Below are 19070 nucleotides of genomic sequence, written 5' to 3'. Positions count from 1 at the left end.
AGTGAATGAGATTGATACATTAGACATATTAAGAAAACAAAGCCCACTTATAAGTATTGGACCTATATACTATTCATGAATGGCAACGTGAAAAAAGCAATATGAATTATAGTACATATGTTTATGTCAACACATTCTCTTTCAATCTATTTTGTTTTGGGGATAAAAGACACAATTAATTAGCATGTTTCAGCTTTAACGTAAAACTGAGAGTGAAAAGGAAACACATAAAAGACAAAAAAAAAGATTTCTGTGAACCCACTTGTCACAAGACGGTACCCATGGAGGCACTCAGCTGTCCTGTCCCTGCCAGAGTGTTGGTGGCTGCTGGGTGTCCCACGGGGACTTGTTGGGTCCACAGACTGACTCTGGCTGGAAACTAAAGCATGGGATAGATGTAGAAAAAAAACAAAAAACTGTTGTCAACACTGAACGGACAGAGAACATAACATGCAAAGTATGACTGTAGAACGTGATGAGTGGAGAAAAGAAGGTAAAGGTTGCTGGAGCTGAGTAATAGTCTGTCTTCAAGTAGTTTTTAATTATAGCATGTGAACATTCTGCCGCTGACGTCCTCAGAGGCTTTGCTCCATTTCTTCGTCCCACCGGAGACATCAGTGGACGACAAGTTGCTGCCGGGAGCCTGAGGTGATGTGATGTGACGTAAATATTATCAAAGTATACGTTCACATGAGGTGCCAGTGGATACCTTGGTAATGTTCCAATCACTTCTGGGTAAATTTAAACCCAAAAGCAGGCTCCATCACTTGATTGCAGTTATGCCAGAAATGTATTCTATGTGGTCTGGTGAGTCTGTTGCAGCTTTTTTTTTTTCCCACTCGCAGTGACTGGTATTATGAGGTAAAAGGGCGACGGAGTAATAAGAGCTCTTCTCATGGACTGAACTATGTATCATAGTGGGTTTTTAAATTTGCATATGGACGAGCACACAATCACAACACATAAACAATATAATTTATTATTGCAGAGTTCTGGAGTCCCCAAAACAAATAGTGACAGTGAGAATGAGTATTAGATAAATCTGATGTCATATGACAAGTTGTCATTCAGGTCAAGTAAATCAATATATTGGTATTTTAAGCACCCAGACCGAATCGTGTTTGTTTTCCATGTATAAGTTCATTTTTACTCGTCATTGGCTTCTACAGTTGTGACTGCACCAGAAGCAGAGGGTATTGTGATTGGAGTAAAACCAAGTTCACTGTACAAACCATGGCTGCCCAACGTATGGCCAGACTGAGAGTCCAACCCGACCAGCAAGGTGAAATGTTCCAGCTGTGAGAGATTCTGACATGAACTGTAATGTACGTATTAGGCCACCGGGGGCATACTTTAGTTTGTATTATGTGGTGAGTCAGCTGAAGTTATTAGGACGAGAGCACAGATGTAGAACTGTGTCTCCATTCATTTCTAGAATTTGACAAGTTATCCTGACCATACTATGATCTAGCCTCCCTTATGTTTGAGTTCCAGATACATGTGACTAAGTGTGTTGTACTTTTCAAGATGTAAATGGTACAATAATAATCCACTGGGATCTGCAAGTTGTACAGCACATGTGTAAATGGAGAACTGTTGCATGAGAGTGTTTAAATCTCAGTCCTTTTAGTGAAATTTGAGTTTGTCAGATGTTGTAAAAGGATAGTTGATTAATTTTGAACTAATCAATAATATATGAACACTTTGTTGCACTAAAACAAAGACAGAGATTTAGAGTTCGAGTTAGTTATTTAAAATAATGCTATTATTTACTGGTCTGGTCCACGAGAGATCAAATTGCGCTGTACGTTGCCCCTGAAGTAAAATGAGTTTAGCACCTCCGTTATAAACTGTGAAACCATCAGTGTGAGCTACAAGCAGAAAGGGTTAACACACCATGCTCTTACTAATTTACTCCATTTGTACTAAAGTGTTGTGAAACAGTGTGTCCTGAAGTATTTGCAGGAGGTTGTTGCAGGACTTTGCAAACTACATTACAAAGAAAAATGACATAGCATAAGATTGAGTTTGTACTGGGTGAGCAGATTTCCCAACATTGTATTGATATTCCTCCACCTGTTATGCCAATATGTGATATTGATCTGTGGAGAAAGTAGAGAGCAGGTTGAGAAGAACCTGGAGAAGTGGAATCATGCTTTAGAGAAGTCAGGAATGATGGTGAGCGTGGGTGGGATTGATGGAGATGAGTGTCGGCAGTGATCTGTGATTGAAGGGTTCCAGTGAGGTTGAAGGGGAGGAGCTGCAGGGACTGTACTGAGGCCGGCGGAAGAGGAGGCTGAAGAGGTAACTGAGCTGAGAGTGTGAGATTTTCACTTGGGGTGAGCAGAACGGACAGGATTAAGAAGGAGTACATTGGAAGGACATGTTGTACAGTTTGTTCGGAAAGTGAGGGAAACAAGTCTGGTCATGTATGTAGGCGAGATGACAGGATGGTGAGGAAGGAGCAGCCGGGCGAGTCGGAGGAGAGGGAGGCCAGTGAGTTGGTTTATGGATGCACTGAGGAAGGACATGCTTGTGATTAGTCTGTGCATAAGAAGGACATAGGAGACAGAGGGCATAGAAGGAAAAAGATCTGCTATGGAAACTTCTCATAGGAACAAGACTGGTCACTATTACGATTAACTGACTGAAAATATAGAATAAATACATTGCATTGTTAATTTATTGTACTTTACAATCTGGAGTTAAACACATCTAATGAGGAGAAAACTGAGAAAAAGGTTCAATTAAAATCTTCTTGTGCATTTATCATCTCATTTAAACATCTTGTTATATTTATAATTCATGGTACGACCCTGTTCGCTTTAGTGTTGCCGTCACAATCTGGTAGATTTTCACTCAAACAATATTAACCTACAACAGCTAATTCAGATAATATTGTGCATTTAGTTCATCAATTCTCACTAGTGTAGGGCTTAACTGAACAAATAATAGAAATAACAGATCATTTACAAATATTTAACAAAAAAGGAAAATAGTTTTAGTGAAAGTTAAGGCTGGCTAATTTAGAAACTGTGTTTTTGTTATATATATATATATATATATATATATATATATATATATATATATATATATATTTTTTTTTTTAAGCTATAGAAAAGAAGTAGAGGAGCCTATACTTAGCTGAAGACACAGAACCAGTCATGTCATAATCGGAGTTATCTGAGATATCTCCCTCAGCATTTACACATTTAAGAGAAGCGTGCTGACTCTCACCCGGTCTTGAGACATTGTTATGCTTCTACCTATAAAGACACAATCATCCTGAGCCTCATGTTCATTATCAGAGCAGCTATAAATATTTCATCCATGTGAAATATGGTGCATTTGCATACATCCTGCCCTGTTGTTGCTGCTTTGCTTTGTTGTTCGATGTATGATGCATGTTTCCATTTGTGCATCATGTTCTGATCAGAAACATCCACTTGTGTTTTGTCACTGCGCAATTTCACAGCTGAATGGCGGCGCTCTGTCGCCTGTTGCTGCGAGTTTCAAAAGTGACCAGCATTAGCATATCAATGTTACACATGTAAAAAGGCAAATGCAAAGCTGCATCCCTCCTCTCTCTCCCACTTCATGACTGAAAGTCAGAGGAGGTGAAAATTGGAAACTAATGAGACAACACTCCATCTGCAGCTCCATGGAAATCATTTCCATCATCACCGTTCAAATCAAACCTAAACGGCTTCAATCTATTGAAAATCGTTCTCGAACTCTTCTTTGGACTTTCTGGGTTTGATTCACACTGTGTGTGTGTGTGTGTGTGTGTGTGTGTGTGTGTGTGTGTGTGTTGCTATAATGACCACAGATCGTTTACTTTAAAAGCGCCTCTGTTGTACCCTGAAGTCATAAACCAGAGATGTGATTTATCAACATGCAGAATTGTACTTTTTATTTCACCCCAATACCAAATGAGTGTCAGTTTGTTCAGAGCCTGCTGCTTGTCTTTATCTAAACTCCAAAGATGCGAGATTCCTGTGGTTTACTTAGCGCAGTGACTTTGTGCACTTTTAATCTTTCACCACATCAAAGTGATAAATGGCAGACGTTTAACAATAAATCTGCCAGAAGTCTGCAGTTTGTTTCCACATCCTCACATATGGAGGTGACACTGGTCAAACTTTACTGGCAGGGCGTGCATTTTTCATTTTTTAAGTCCTGATTGGCTGCCAATCAGTGCAGACATAAAATAAAACTTTATTCTAGTGGTACGTTTCAGATCAGAGTTACAAGGCACTTTAAAGATATTAAAACAACAATTGGAGGGTCAATAAAATGGACCCACATTAATTATCAGTGAGGTTATAGCTGCATAAAAGGGTTGAGACAAGAGAATGCAGCATTAACTAAAAGAGTTGTAAACAAAATGACCTCATGAGGAACTCATGGCATCCAAATGAAATGGATCATACCGGCAGTCTGTTGGTGTTTGTGTGTCAGTCCCACCCAAACTGTGGCGGAGGTGACTGCCAAGCAACCTTAATGATGCAAAATGAAAAATAGTTTTATTTTTCGTTTCACTCCACCAATCTACTCTCAATGCTGCCTGTAACATGGAGCGCGCTATTTATGAGCATCACACCCCATCTAATGTGATTTATAATGGTATTAAGGCTCACATGCCATTCTTATAGGTAGGTTGATATACAACAAATATGAGAACAAAATTGCATGAAAGAAAAAAAAAAACTCCACAAAGGACATTAAAGACTTATGGTTGCAGGCTTAAACCCTAGTATTTTGTAAGGCTACCCGGATTACTCAAATTTTATATAGTCTAGCATGAAGAAACACTACATTCATTATCCTCTAAAAGAAAGAGCAGCATTAAAGTCTTTGGACTCTCTGCTCCCTATTTCCATCCATCTTTATGTGCTGCTTCTATTTCACTGTGGAATATCTACAAATTCATATTGTCATGAAGTGGTACTCCGGCCCCCTGCTGTCTCTGATTGGCTGGTCATTGGCTGGATTTACAATTTCGTGCTGACTTGGTTTCTCATCTATCGTGTCGCTCAGCTCAGTGTTTTTATCGAATTCACAAGATTTCAGAACCCTGCATCGTGTTGACATTGTTTTTATTTTATTTTGTACCTGTCCTGGCTAATCAAAGACCAGTTTTTGGATTGTGGGAGAAAACCGGAATGCCCAGAGAAAATTCACCCAGGCACAGGGAGCAGATGAATACACAGAAAAGAAAAGAAAAAAAGAAAATCCAGATTTTAAACTGAACATTTTGCTATAAGGTGAGAGTGCTCACTAATAGTGTCACTATGCAGCCCCTATGCACAGTGACACGTAACTGCAATTAGTTTGATAGCAAAAAACCCGGCTCAGAGATTAGAATGAAATGATCCCCGTTGAAAATGTTTTGTCGGTAACATGATGTTTAAAGCTATATTACCGGCAAATTATTAACCAAATGTCAAGGTGATTTAATTCAGCACACTTCCCGATACCTCATTTTTCTTCTTTGCAGGGAAGAAATAATGTCTGGGTGTAAATAAAGGTATCCTGATGCTTTATGCCTGAGAAGATTAAAGGGAAACGATCCAGCCTTTCCTGTGTGGAACATATACTTACCTCTATTCAGCAGATTATCTGAATGTGTCATTTCCTCCAGGCAAATAGGGGGATCGGTAGATGATCTCAATTAGTGGATGGGATGCTCTTTTGACTGTCACAGCCGCACTGCAAATCATGAGGATGAGATACCTGTGTTTTTGTGTTTTGTTTATTTTTATACAGAGGTTATGTACTATAGATCGACGTTTCTTTTTCACAAATAAACTAGTCTGAGAGATCAGTGCGGTGGAAAGAGGGCGAGCTGCAAGGAAAACAGAGCGAGACTGGACTGAGGGAGGCGAGCAGCCAGGATGGTGAATGATGCATAGAAGAAGACAGATAGGGAGGAAAAAAAGGAGAGGGAACGATGGGAGTAAGTAAGTGTGTGTTTGTGTGTTTGTGTGTTTGTGTGTGTGTGTGTGTGTGTGTGTGTGTGTGTGTGTGTGTGTGTGTGTGTGTGTGTGTGTGTGTGTGGTTTAAATAGAGTGTCCCATCATCCACGCTCAGCTTCTTCCTCCTGTCCGCTGCCTCTGGGGTCCTTAGGGACCTGGGTTGGTGTCTGTTTCACTGCCTGGTGGAGTGAAAGTGAGTGGATGATGGGCTGGCAGAGACGGGGCTCTGATGTGTGGCTGTTTGCAGCCAGGAGTGATCGACCAACGTGTTTTGGTTCTGGTGTGGATTCTAGACTTATAGTTCCTTTTCTTAACACACTAAATCAACATTTCTTTATGTGTATAGATCTTTTTGAATTCAGATTAGCTGTGTTAATGTGGTATTTGCTCCAGAATGTTGCTCATGACTATATAAAACATCAATCAGACAAATAAGGAAGTGCATACTCTTTTTTTTTTCACTTATTGTTTTCAAAAATGCTTTATTTACATTATCTGCCAGCTCTTCAAATAGAGATGCTAAACTCCATGAGCAGACAGACTGAAAATCATGAATTGATACATTTGTTATATTTTACACTTAATACATACCAGACCATATTTGAATTAGAATTGTAAAATGTTTTCTTCGGTTCTGTTTGCACTACTATTCTGTATTGTGTCAGAATACTGTGTCAGGTACTGTTTTATTGTCCAAGATCTTAGTAGCTGTGCATGTGTTCTTCTTTTGTTTGTGTCTGTTGTTTTGCGCTTGTTTGTCTTCGTATGTATGAGAGGATAAAATGTGCTGCTCTAAAGTCCGAAAGCTGCTGCACTCAGCTGTCTTCGTCTAGACCAGCCACAGTCATTATGGCTCTTCACACCTGCACAGTGTAGTTCATCACTCTCTCACACACACAGACACACACACACACACACACACACACACACACACACACACACACACACACACACACACACACACACACACACACACACACACACACACACACACACACACACACACACACATACATACACACATTTTTCTCACTTTGTCAGTAACAGTGCTGACCTCAGGTAATGGGAGAGCCCAGCGTGAAATACTCTGTCCTCCTTTGTCAAACATGTACAAGCACACACACACACACACACACACACACACACACACACACACACACACACACACACACACACACACACACACACACACACACACACACACACACACACACACACACTCACACACACATGCTTACACACAGTTTCTCGTGGTTATATCCTTGTGTGGCCCGTTTATTGACAGAATGCCTTCCCATAAGAATTGCATCTCAGTTTCTAATCTGTATTCTGAATCAGTTTAACTGTAACTTTAGACTTGAGACGCCGCAACAATGCTTGAATCATGTCAATGCATTTGGGCTGTGTTTGTGTCTGTGTGTGTGTGTGTGTGTGTGTGTGTGTGTGTGTGTGTGTGTGTGTGTGTGTGTGTGTGTGTGTGTGTGTGTGTGTGTGTGTACTCCTGAAATGTTGGTCCCCAAACATAGAGTTAAACAAGGGTATACACACACACACACACACACACACACACACACACACACTAGCATTGACGTAACATATCGATCAAATTGCTGACACAGCTCATGTTAATCTCTTGAATGGTCAGCAGTGTACTTAAAGACACAACTACTACACATGCTCGCTCGCGCACACACACACGGTTGATCAACTTTAGCATTTGCCCGATGTCTTACAGTATTGTTCTTTTAATTACCAGAATTCTCCCCGCATGGCGCTGACCTTCCCATTTCCCGTTTCTATTCAGTTTATCAATTGGCATTTGAATAATGCTAACTTGTCATGCAGTTTGTATTCTTATAACCATCTAACAATCCTTTCATGAAACACACATTGGGCTTCGTGGCACTCAAGGGAGTCTTGGAATTTCACCAGATGTGGTTTTGGCCTCTATTAGACCATACTGATGTGGTGATGTGGTATGACAGCTTTAATGTTCTATGCTGTTCTTTTCTCAACTTACCTCCCTTTCTATACTTACCAGACATACAGCAGGTGCAGGGGTTTGAAAATACTATTTGTGTGGCATCACACACCCACCACAACTGAAATGGGGGCGCTCTTCCACAATAGTTTGGAATCTACATAACCCATAGCATGCAAGAACTGCTTTGTGGAATCAGTATGGAATAGATTTAGAGCAGCACATGAGCAGCAGCAACTCACCCTTCTCATTACATTAACACAAAGGTGTCAAACATTAGGGCTGCAGGCCAAAATCCCACCAAGCAAATGGTAAATATAAAACAAACAAAAAAAAGTCATTGAGTGGCAGACACCACACAACATAACACTGAGATCCGAGTTGAGATATCGATAATGCTGCCATAAACGCGAGTTACCTATTGTAAGCAACTTCACTGTATTTTGCACCAGAAGGTTTCATTAAAACTGACTTTATGCTCAGATTGTAGTTCATTTTCAGTAGTAATGGTTTGGTTTCACCAACACAGGTATTTTCCTCTTGTGTATTCTACACTACAGCAAAGAAAAACATAAATAATTGACTTTAAAGGTTATAATGGCACTATTTGACATGTTCTGCCTTCTTAGGATAAAATTTGGCTGTATGTGACCCCTGAACTAAAATGTGTTTGGCTCCCCTGCATTAACGTGTTGCCCAGCTGCTCTGACAGAGAACTCCAGAGGCGGACATGGCTGACTTTTGGCTGCCTTCAGGATTTGGAAAAAACCTGAGCTGCATACTTTGGCAGGCCGATATCAACCACACATCCACGAAATATTCCCTTTATTGGACATTCAGTCATTTCGGCGATGAATAATTGTACAAGGAACAAGAACTGAAATGTGACACAAACAAAATATTACCATGCTGATCATGAGGTGGAAGCTAAAGCATTCAAAAGAATGTATTTGAAGGGTTCAGCTCTGTGGAGAGAAATCCAAACCAAACCACGGGATGTTTACACAACAAAACAGAAAAGTTTTAAGAGTTTTAAAGCTTGAAATGCGAGTTATGAAATAACTACACCACTGATTGCCACTATGGCTGAAGACTGGCACTCAAACTCAGGATTTTAACAAGACATCATTGCACTTTTCACGCTCGCTTTGACAGACAATCTCTGCCAAATACAGCTTGAACTACGAGGAAAAAAGACATATTCACACAAAGGGAAAAGAGTCTCCTTGATTTTCACTTTAAATCTCTGTCTGCATAGAACAAGGATGTCTTTTTATAGAGTCAGCATCATTTTTGATTTAAACTCAAAGAGAAGCAAGAACTTTTACATTAAATCACTTTGATGTGTATTTTTATGCATGGACCCAAGAGTATTAGTGTGTGTATAAGACTACCAGTAGTATCCTGGTGCATGTGACATGTGCATCTGAATCAGTCAGCACTTTAGTCCAATTATCTCCAGTGGCGATATGTCAGACAGTGGTAAACAAGGAGTACACACACACACACACACACACACACACACACACACACACACACACACACTAGAAAACAGACAAACAGCTGACACCTAGCTTGCTCTATGAGCTCAGTGTCTGTGTGCAAGAAGACGGGTTGTACCGAGCGTAGGAATGCATCTGCTGTGTGTGTGTGTGTGTGTGTGTGTGTGTGTGTGTGTGTGTGTGTGTGTGTGTGTGTGTGTGTGTGTGTGTGTGTGTGTGTGTGTGTGTGTGTGTGTGTGTGTGTGTGTGTGTGTGTGTGTGTAAAATATCCATCAGTCAGCAGTTTTAGCCTTGTTATCCTGGCTGGCACTCTATCAAAGATATAAACAATGATAAATAATGAACACGCACTCATCTTAATGGAGCGTGTGTGTGTGTGTGTGTGTGTGTGTGTGTGTGTGTGTGTGTGTGTTCTTGTTACACTATACTGGTAGGGACCTACACTTCATTGATATACACTAACTCATGGGGGGGAAATGACTGGGAGGCAACAACGTCCTTAAAATGGAAATCTATACAATTCTATTATTTTAGAATTTGTACTTTAGACTGTAGTTTGCATGTTTTGGGTTTGACTAGTAGTAGCTGTGGGAAGAAGTTAGAGGAATGCAACGGGAAATGAAAGTATGTCAATGTATTGTGTGTGTGTGTGTGTGTGTGTGTGTGTGTGTGTGTGTGTGTGTGTGTGTGTGTGTGTGTGTGTGTGTGTGTGTGTGTGTGTGTGTGTGTGTGTGTGTGTGTGTGTGTATTCAAGGATGAAGGGTTTCACTTTATTCTTCGGGCCCATTTGCTCGCTGGTGGCTGTACGTGTGCCCACAGTAAGATTATGTCATATGCAGTGCTTTTAAAGAAACCCTGTTATTCCCCATATAATCCGTTATACGTGGGCAAACAGTATCTCCATAATTCTATCTTACATATTACATACTTCATGTTCCCTGTTTGCTTGTTTGTGTTGTAAGCAAACCATGTTGTGTTTGAATAAATGAATGAAGCAGAGGGTGGTCATGTATTGGAGAACCAAAGTAATCAAACTCAGTTTTTTTGGTTTCTCAAAAACGTGTTGTGTCGTGTTGGTGTGGGTGATGACTGCAAGGGAAGACCTCGGCTCTCTCATGTCTGAGCATGCTGCGCTGGTTTCCTGACTGAAGTTACACCGGGAAAAGCTACCCCGTACTGCAATATCCACTTAGTGATGACCTGGAGTTCAAAGCACTCGCTCGTTACTGCACTTCTCTTCTCAAAGTTAAAATGCCCATGCGAGTAGTTCGGCCGGAGAAATGGAGAAACGCTTTGCCTCAAGCTTCAGTCGCCTCGCACATCACTGCAGAACATAGGAACCTGCAGCGCAGGGTGTATGTTGTGACGGATTGTAGTTATAGCCTCTGTCAAAACGTAGATTAGAATTAGTAAAGTTGACAACACTGTTACATACTAGTGATGATATATAGGCTTTTTCTTTCTTTTGTTTAACACAACAGACAGAAGGTTGAGGCAGAAAGCTCCACCCTGTTTTTCACTTCACAATAGACTTTTTAATTACCAGCTCTCACTGGCATCATGTTTTTTTCTTCATGTATTAACAGATAACAGACACTGGAAACTTATGATGATTAGCCTGTGTGGTATTAGAGTGTCTAAGCCCTACAAAGAGCTGAAGTCAAACGTATTCCGCAAAGACTTAACAGATGCATTCGCTGTTCCATTGTGCATTAAATGATTTCCAGAGGAGATGAAATTTTAAAGATCCCCTCGGGGAAACTGGATCGTTGCAGCGGTAAATGAGATACAGCAAAGGAAAAACAGGGTTATAAATAGGAATGGAGCAAATTATGCGGTATTAAACATAACAAAGCAGACAAATACAACACCTAAACATATTCGCACTGGCGCATATATTAATTCAGCAGGAATTAGGCTGTTAGCAAAGTACACTTTTGTGAACACATCACATTCAAGGGCACATTAGCCGGTGTGAGCTAATGGACGGAGAGAATTCATCAACAGTAACTGCTTCCTCACAGTGGTGCGCTTGTTTTCACTCTGTGACTATACCATTTAGACAAACTAGCAATGTGAAATGAGCGCCATTTACTTAAGCAGCTTTCGCACTGGGCTGCGACAAAGTGCGAAAGAAATTTGCAAAAAGAGTTTCCAAAATATCTCAAAACATCGGCAGCCGCACATCTGTTCCCTTTATGTGAAATGCAAGGCCTCGCAAACCTGAGACTGGAATCTGAAACACGTTTAAAATAGTCCTAAATATCTTAAATCTGTCTTGAACTCTTCTCAACTTATTTCCTGTCAGTTCGAAAGCGCGACAGATTGCTTCTAGCCTGTCAGTCGAACATTCATCCACTTCATGGTTTTCATTCTGCAGCTTCTTTCATCAGCTCTATACTTTTTGACGTGTGATCACAAGATCATTTCTGTCCGGAGAGCAAATATAAGTTTTCCGTCAACAATTTTCAATTGTCTTGCATAACTGTCTCATGACTGAACCATGAGCTCATCACAAGGCTGTCGCTAGACTAGAAAGTGTCTTCACCCAGGGAAGAATCCACTGACATGGATCCTGAAACAATCAATAAAAAATGTCAAGCAAACATTAAATAACAGACACACAAGCTTCAGGCTAAGTTCTACCTGGACCTCACTCGGAGTTTGTTCGACAATATCGCAACTCATAACACACCGTATAGTAAAAACCAATTCAAGAGGAAACGATCCCTAATTTGGATATTTGTGTGTCCAAGTAGTTGAGTTGTGGCTGCCCAGTGCGAGTGAGAATATAGAAACTTCACCAAGTCAATTAGACAAATACAAGGCAGAAAAAGAAGAATGTTGTCAGCAAGAAAAGGTTTTCAACCCTCACGTCATTATCATTTCTGTCATTCCATTTCTGTCATTCCATTTCTTAAATCAGAAGGGGATTTTACCTCGAGTGTGAAATGTGTGTTACTGAAATGAAGCTCCTATAGGGTTCAGTGTTTGCTGACGCTGGCACGTATAACAATAAATAAAAACAGTGTCTTGTTTGAAAAGTACGGAGCCATCAATATTGTAAATGATTGTTATTCTCCTGGGTTGAAAGTCTGCGGATGCTGTTTAAATTTCTAATATTCTATTAGGGGTTTTCCATCGATGGCAATGGTTGGTGCTCCCCTGTGGTGTTGGTGCTGATATAAAGTTGGGATGTGGAGTTTTCTAAAATCAATGAACGAGTTAATACACTCTTTCTTCAATATTTCTTTCATCTCTCACCCTGTATGGTTTTTTATTCATGACGTCTTTAGATTTTCCTTTTTGTTCTTGCAAAAAAGAGACTTGTAGTGATCCTTGGGGAAAAAAATAAAACTTTTGGACGAGCTGATAATGACTTAATCATTTAATACTCCTTTGATTTAGATTGCGTTTTTTTTTTTCATTTCATTTTTTTCATCATGGATGTAGCCTGAATGTTATTGTGAAGCCATTAATGACTCTGGCAAACACACAAGGTATTGATACCTGGTAAAATGATGTTTTATATTTTCAAATAAAATCAATTTACGAGCTTGGTATAAATGCTTAAGACTTTATGATGAGGTTCATATGCTCTACTTCACTCCTTTGTTTTAGCAGGGATTTTGTTCCTTGTAGTTCTTCGTATTCATGAGAATATTTCCACACATAAGCAATGATCAAAGTGTGTTTTATGAGTTATCATACATATATTACAGATTAGTCCCCCGGCTAGCTCAGTTGGTAGAGCATGAGACTCACAATCTCAGGGTAGTGGGTTTGTGTCCCACGCCGGGCGCCACCTTCCCGTGGGCTCACCACCTCCAGAAAGGTTCTTAAATGGTGCATTGTGATCTGGGTGACAGTACTCAGACTGTCACCCCCGCGACCCGGAAACAGATAAGCGGAAGAAAATGAATGAATGAATGAATATTATAGATTTTTTAGAAAACCCCAACACCTTAGTCCTATTTTGATCTTAAGACCAGTCACCTAGACGCAACAGCCTGGTCAATCAGCAAGTAAAGTATCTTAAAGCCAGGAGACCCAAACTCATTTTAATTCAGGCGCCACATACTGCCCAGCAATTTCATCTTGAGGGAAATAGTGCCATAATAACCTTTAAATATATATTTAAAGTTTGTCATTGTTGGCACATATATGTGATGGAAATTTACACAATAACAAGAAAATACTATGAAAAATTACTAAAAAGTCTTTGATGGTACCTTTTGGTGCAAAATGCAGTGAAATGTCAAAAATGATCAATATCTTAAATGACCAATTCAGGTGTCAGTGTTGTGTCATGTCGGGTACTATTAGAAAACTTGTTTAAAAATCTATATTCTCCTTGTACTGTTTGCTTGGTGGTTTGGCGTATTGGAGCCTCTTGCAGGCCGGTTTGGCCCACGGGCCTTATGTTTGACAACTGTGGTTTAAGAGGTTGTTTTATTGATGCTCCTTTGAGTGTCAGGCAGTTTTTCTAAATGTCCAATGATGGTGATTGAGCATCTTTGATTGATCAAATGAAGTTATTTCTCTAAGTTGCTAAGGAGAAAACGTGGTATGTGTCTGTAAATCAGCTCATTTAAAAGAGGTTTCTTTGGTCATGTGCCATCCACACGATTATGATTTGTGATTTCTTGGAGGGAACATCATGAACATAATCTTTTGAAGGTAAATTGTCTTAAAGTTATGAATAGAAAAATGTTCATGATGCATTGGCCATTTTGAGAATCAGTTTTCTGAAGACTCTTAACTTCCACTCATTCATGGTTGCATTTGCAAATTAAGTTTTCACTCTTCTGCATTTATTCCACCTCACACACTGGCTCGTCAGTCCTCATCATTCTTTCACAATTTCACTGAGAGTTTTTAAACTAAACCAGTGTTGCATATTTTCAAAAAAATCGATGAAAAGATATTTAGCAAACAAAAAAGCCCAGACTTGTTATTTCTTTAAAGTTATGCTCCCAGAATCCACACAGACCCAGGTCTAGTTGTTGATATACATCTCTAACACATTGTCAATACCTTTCTGAGGGAAATTCGTCATTACACTCAAACAAACACGTGTTTCTAGCATTTACATTTTGTGAAACATCCACGGGTTTGTTGGCGTCTTAATGTCACAGAAACTCCCGAAGCTTCCCCGAGGCATTGGGTCTTTTATTTGCAACTGGAAAAACGATCAACGATCAGTTTGAGACTACTTACTTCAATACTCTTTCTTTGGGTTTTTTTACAGGCTGAAAGGTCAAATGTTGATATTTTCACTTGAGCTGCCATCTTTGATATCCCAGAAACCCTTGCTGCAGGTTTCCCAAGATGGCGTCCGTCAGGAAAAGACACACAGTTTGATGGATACAGATTCATGTTTTCTTGTCAACATATCGACTTTGGTGTGACGATTTGGGAAACTGCAGGTTGGAAATGAGTGTTGATGGTCTTGTTTTCGTGTGTTTGTTTATTCTCTGTGCAGGAGTGATACTTTTATTTGAAGTATATTTTAAAGATATTTTTGTGGTAACTGAGTAACTTGAAGGCCCTTTGTGCAGGAGACAACAGTTAATAAGCATGGCTTTATTCTTCATTATGTAAATGCAGTTCTGACATATCAGAAAATGAAAAACAGGCGGTGGGAAAGCACAGCTATAATGAAGCCTGCAACACTACAAAGAGTTTTTTTTTGTTTTTTCCTCCCCTCACAAAAGCTTTATATTCTTAAGACGCCCTGGTTGACAAAATATAATTAGACGCATGGCTAAGTGGGCGACTTGGCTGTAAAGATGCACAGCACTGATTTTAAAGACTGTTCACACAATGGTTAATCTATCCCCGCACAGCCGTGCTTGCCTTTACAATGGCGCCCTGGCATGGTGCACTGGGAGGAAATGTGCCGTTGCCATGCGTGGGTTAACAACCATCATTTCATTTAAATGCACATAGACAAAAACACACAAAATCACTGGGACAATGTGTTTTCTTCTTCCATGTGTAAGACAAAAGCGTCTGCGATGGTCATGATCATTGTATAGTGGGTTTGATTATACGCCTCTCCTGTCTGCTGTCTCTTTTCTTCCAATTCTTCACCAGCATGCTTCCTCTCCGCCTATTCACTTCCCTTCCTCCTCTTTTCTGTCCCCACTTCCTCTCCCCTTCAAGGGCCCTCATGGTCCATTCTCCTCCTTTACTTTCATGCTTAATCTTGTCTTTTTTTCCCCTCATCCCTCTGCTTTCTCTCCCCTCTATGTTCTTGTCTTTGGAGGCCAACGAGCCCACCAAGCCTCTATGGAGAATTAGTGAGTGTATATAGGACAGATTGCCAGACTTCCTTCTTGAAAACAGTGAGGATCAAAATAGATCAGTTTGATTTCCCGGTCCTCTTCCTGTTTATCCTCATCTGTTCTCTACAAAAAAGAAGAGGCACAGATGAGTGTTTTATTTCCCTGAAGGATGCCCTCTTCTGGTGGAGAAGAAGACTGAAATATGTGAACTGGGTGATAGGTGGACGTTTACAAGGACAATAATGTGGCAAAAGAACAGATTATGCTTATAAAATGTGACTAGTATGGGTGAGAGTAGTGAGGGAAGAAAATCAGAAGAGATAGGAGGATGAGAATGTGGAAAACTGTAAGCAGAGAGCGATCAGATAAGCACAAAGAATAAACAATAATTGCAAATGAACATTGAGAGATGGGAGAAAAGAGTAGAATCAAAAGAGATAGAAAAGTTATAATAGAGTAGTACCAACCTCGTGAGAAGTAGAGAGAGAAAAGAATTCGATTTGATCTGGCTTCGTAGTGGATTCTCGCTGAGCTTCATCTGTTTTGCTCAAAACACAAATTCCACACACACGCAGCTTCGCCATTGTTGATGAGGGGTATTTTTCTAAGATTCGAGATACTTTATTCATCCACTTGGGAGCCACAGTGATACACAGTTTTCACCTACTGGTAGTCAGACTCAAACCATCTACTTCTGGTCACTAGTTCCTTTCTCTAACCTCTCCACCGTCGCTGCCTGTCAGTTACTCCCACTATCATTGGTTCATTACTATTCTTGATTTTAAACTAATTTAAGTACTTTTGTATTGGCTGCTGTGCCAACTTTTACTTCCTATATCACGGAGCCCCTTTAACATAATATTGTTTAAGGTTTAGACCAAATAAAGTTATTGAATGAAGCAGGGATGGCCTTCAACAAGTTCCGGATGGTTCCTATCAGATAATGCTCTCCACACTTTGTCTTCCATCCATGATAATATATTGTGTGATAATGTTTCATTCATGCAGCCACATTAACTTCAGTGAGCATTTTAAAAGCGCCAGACTCCAAAGCACATAGTCTGCAGACACAAACATTGACTTCCTCCCTAAATACACACAATCTATTCTTCTTTGATGGCTTCTGAGTTCACATATTCCAAGTGCCGATATTTGGCTGCAAAAATCAGAGGAAGTTAAAAACACGAGTGGAAATATTAAAGCACAGATGAGAAAATGTTGAAAAGAAGGAATAATAAGAATGTATAATAAAGGAATCGTATATATATATATATATATATATATATATATATATATATATAGATATGTGTGTGTGTGTGTGTGTGTGTGTGTGTGTGTGTGTGTGTGTGTGTGTGTGTGTTTGGATCATAAAACACATTCTAAAGCCATTGCTTTACTTTATTTTTAAAAGATTTGGGCTTTGTGATGCTGTTTGCTGATTGGTTTTCTTTTACTCTGTGATCACTTTCTTTTATTTTTGGCTTGGAAAGCACATTGATCACCTCCTGAGTGCTTTTCATGACCAGCATACTCACACTGATTCGCCAAGCATCTTGACCAGTCATGCCTATGAAGCCGTTGATCCTTGCCGTGCAGGAAAAGCACTTTCAACTTGCTGAAGCATGAATTGGAGATTTTGGAGAACACCTTGTAGAGTCTGGCTCGCGTATGTTATCAGCTGATCCTTTAAGTCTTATGTTGTCAGTTAGACTCGCCATGGATCAGCACATCTTGCTTCCAGCACGTCCCCTGGCACCATGGAACTTCCTGCAAGCCTTCAGAAATGTTCCGACTTGTTGGTCCAGCCAGAACAAGCTTCCACCTGCCATTCAAAAACATAAACTTTGGCTTTCAGAGCTGCCTGGTACATATTAAATGTGGGTTATGATGTTTCAGTTGTGGTTTTTTATTTATTTATTTATTTATTTTAGAATTTAACCTACAACCTAAAACAATTTGCTGTATATATTAAAGGATTCTCTGAGCAAGCACTTTGAGTCAAAGCTGTGGGCCCTTTAACGTTTGCATGTTCTCCCTGTAGGAGTGTGTTCCTCCCACAGTCCAAAGCAATGTCCGAGCTTCAGTAGTGACTCTACAATAACTGCTGTTGTGAATGTGAGTATATGTGGTTGTTTGTTTCTCTGTGTTTGCACTGTGATGGATGGATGGATGGATGGATGGATAAACCTATTTATCTGGCAGGAGTCATTGCAGAGGTAGCTATAGGTAAATTGTGTTTTGGGGATTCATATTTAATGAATTCTACAGTTCTACTGCTTCAGTGCATTGAGAAGATTCTGGATTCTAGACAGCTCATTGTTATGATGAAACGACACGGCCAACGGGTGGGAAGTGATATGATCAGCCAAACCCACTGAGAAGAAAGAATACTTCACTGCTCAGGAACCATCACGACGATGCATTGGGTTTACTAGGCAAAGGCTTTAATTGTAGAGGACAGAGGATTCCTCGATAATGAAGATAGATAATGCTGTATAGTGAGAAAAAAATGAAGGATGGTGTTGTCATACAGGCTTTCCCTTCTTTTGTCTTTGTATTGAAGGGTAGGATGACATTTATTGCCTATTGCCATCTAATGGGAATTCCTTTCATTTGCTGGGACGCTGTATTCAATCACAATCACTGTAATACAAAAAGAAGGGAGGTTTTTGCCCTCGGAGATATTTGTGAACACATTGATCATAAGAGTCACCCTGTTTCAGGTAAGATGCGGTCTTTCTTCCCACATGCTTAAATCTTGAGATGTTTGATTTATTCCTCATAGAGCTTCACATGTGAGAACTGCTGTCACCTAACGCACTGCAATGACATTACTCTATTTGGGCTGAATCCCAGTTCAGCTCCAGTATGGTTTGTAGTCAAGTTGAGAAGTATGATATGGAGTAACACAAACAGCGTCTTCAATCTGTTTAAGGCATGACCACCACATGTGCACATTTTCTTTAGTATTCCTGACTACTAAATACGTATTTGATAGGTTGGGTAACGCCCATAACTGTGCCTCTGTGTGTCAACCCGTCCACTGGGTACTTAGCCCTTTGCACCATGTTAAGATTCAACTCTAGTCTTGATGAAGAAGATGTCTTTAAGCCACGTCTCACACCATCAATTGTGGATTTATAATCACCAAAGAGATTGTTTGTTCTATTGTCTGACACCAGTTGCACGTCTGTTTCCAGATTTGTCACTGGATGCTGGGGTTTACAATGAAAAGTGTCTGTTTAGTGGGGAGCCGTTCGTGGCGTCAGCAGGGAAATCACACACTCTTTCTCTTTGTCAAAAGGAGTAAAATGGCAGT

The 19070-nt window shown here is 40.0% G+C and overlaps 1 protein-coding gene across 2 annotated transcripts in view; it reads left to right on the top strand.

Moving 5' to 3' along the window:
- Positions 1 to 19070, top strand: part of sgcz (sarcoglycan zeta) — a gene marked incomplete at both ends in the record, with an annotated part of 356107 nt that overhangs the window by 198970 nt on the left and 138067 nt on the right. The window lies entirely within an intron of this gene.

The sequence above is a fragment of the Lipophrys pholis genome (assembly GCF_963383615.2).
Source record: "Lipophrys pholis genome assembly, chromosome: 5".
Classification (NCBI taxonomy): domain Eukaryota; kingdom Metazoa; phylum Chordata; class Actinopteri; order Blenniiformes; family Blenniidae; genus Lipophrys; species Lipophrys pholis.
The sequence above is the reverse complement of the archived record's forward strand: the minus strand, read 5'-3'. Positions and strand labels throughout refer to the sequence as shown.